General features: G+C 38.9%; 1 long non-coding RNA gene across 1 annotated transcript; it reads right to left on the bottom strand.

Annotated features, from left to right (window-relative positions):
• Positions 1–753: 753 nt before the first annotated feature.
• On the bottom strand, positions 754–1,328 carry LOC111190785 (uncharacterized). Its single transcript, XR_007440124.1, has 3 exons — positions 1,216–1,328; positions 966–1,057; positions 754–866 (listed from the first exon to the last, which is right to left on the bottom strand). It is a non-coding gene; the product is annotated as an uncharacterized LOC111190785 (long non-coding RNA).
• Positions 1,329–2,218: the final 890 nt, after the last annotated feature.

The raw sequence follows: 2,218 nt of genomic DNA, 5'->3' as shown, positions 1-2,218 counted from the left end.
TCTCTTGGTAGAACAAAAGAAGGGGCCTTGTTGTCTTGGTGTCCTGTCTGATGGCAAACTCAAAGAGGCTTTGTTCTTGCCTGCCCAGGGGTTTTGTTTCCTGTGAAGCCACACCCCTATTTCTTCTTCTGGTTCTGCTTGCATTGTGCATTACTGGTGGTGCTGCCACCTACTGGCTGGCTATGGTACCTACACATACTAACAGAACCAGTGTACTAAATTGATTGAATTGAAATTGAATTGAATTGATTGAAAGTGCATAATTTGTGCATTTTTAATACATACAAAAAGAATAAAAAGAAGTCATACACAAAAGCTGAGAACTGCAAGCACATTTTTAAAATGACACATTTAGTACATCTTATAAATGAGAAATGGTCACATTTGTGTGTTAGGTGTGTGTAGTTTGCTAATAGAATAGAAGTTTGTAATGATTTTTTGTTTAGCAGTATAGTAGGTTGGAAAATGAACAGGGAGAACACTTTTCCCATATGAACAGGGAGAACACTTTTCCCATATGTCAAACAAATCGAAACCAAATCGAACCAAGCGGAAACTTTTACTAAGTTAGTAACTGATTGGGACCTGGGAAAACCACTCATAGCTATGCAAATGCCATAAACACACCTAATGCTGATAATCAATGCCTTCATGAGCATCTGATTACTTGAGCAAAGCATGTTAGAACTCTGCTCCTTTACAGAAAAGATCCATTGAATGCTTTAAAGGAGTATCATAATACTGTACCATCAGAAGCCCACTCTCGGACATCATGGACCCACTGTTGCACCATATTCTCAGGACACCCAAGTTCACTGCACATGTTTTTGTAGATTCTGCGATGCTTCATCAGTTTTGCTCACAGTCTGCAACGCAAAGGAAAACACAGCAAGATAGGTATACATGCTATGGCACTAATTAAATATAAAACTCATGAAACATTTAATGTTAAAATGGTCAGTGACCTTGATATATCTGTTGGATAATGAAAGGTGAAGGGTGTTAAGCTTTCGTTGGTTTCATCCAATAGCATGGACATTCAGCATATCATTCCGAGCTTTTGGGAGGTGGGGGTGAGGGATAAAAACAGTATTGGCCCATAGTTAGTTCATCAAGTTGTACATTAAGTTCCCAACTATGGGAACCTTAACATATGATGTCAACTTAAATTATTAAAATACAAGTAAAGTAATTAATAATAAAGCAAACACATACTACATTTCGTCATGTACTTTGTTGTGAGTGCACAGCGAGAGAGGTAGCTGTTCACCATTTCTACTTCCTCCCCTGCAGTGGTTCCAGCACCCTCCAGATTTCTGCCACTCTAGACAATCGAACTCATCATAATGAAATAATTAGTTTAAAAAATATATTAAAATATTAAAAATGCACAATAAATGCACAAACTGTACTGCACACTTAGTTGAATGGGCTTTGGCATGCATCACAGACAGGAACTGACTCATTTGAAGTAAAGAACCCAGTTCTGGCATGGATACTGCCACCTTCTTATGGTATGGTCAATACTTGCATAGAATTGCACACTTGTGATTGCATGAAGCTCCTTTTAAAGAAACAAGGGATAAGCAAATATCTCCCCCTTAAACATATTGAGAGCTTTAAATAGAACTCAGTGTCTGCAGACAGCCACCTCAAGGCCCCCTTCATCCAGTCTGTGAGCACTTCGGGCAGTCTCACGTGCTGCAGACCACTGGCTTGTACCACATGCTCCTTTGCCTTGAGTCTGTTTGAAAGACAGACAAAAAGGTTTAGGGCAAAATTAAGGCAATGTTTTGTAGACTCTAGATTTGGGAACTCTTGCTGGGCGCACTTTGTATGCCCAAATATAGCATGATTACTTTAAATCACTATGGCACATTATAGAACCAGAAACAATATTTATTTTGTTTGAAAAATAATCGTTTTATTCTACATTTTACATATGGGCGCCACTATTATTTTAGACAGGCAAATGACATAAAATGGTTGCACACAATGAAGAGCACTAAACTTAAATACAGAGAAGGCTAGTTTAAACAAAACCATGACACATCGTGTTGCTGTTGGATGTTGTTTCCAGTCGAAGAGCATTTTCTGTTTAACGTACTGTGGTAGGCCCCTGGGGTTAGGGGCGTGATCACTGTGACCCGGAAGGAGGAAGCACGCAGAGATACACAGACACAGGGATTGAATGAACTAAAATCATATCTTTATTTGT

The sequence above is a fragment of the Astyanax mexicanus genome, chromosome 8 (assembly GCF_023375975.1).
Source record: "Astyanax mexicanus isolate ESR-SI-001 chromosome 8, AstMex3_surface, whole genome shotgun sequence".
Classification (NCBI taxonomy): domain Eukaryota; kingdom Metazoa; phylum Chordata; class Actinopteri; order Characiformes; family Acestrorhamphidae; genus Astyanax; species Astyanax mexicanus.
This window is presented reverse-complemented; position numbering and strand designations above follow the sequence as displayed.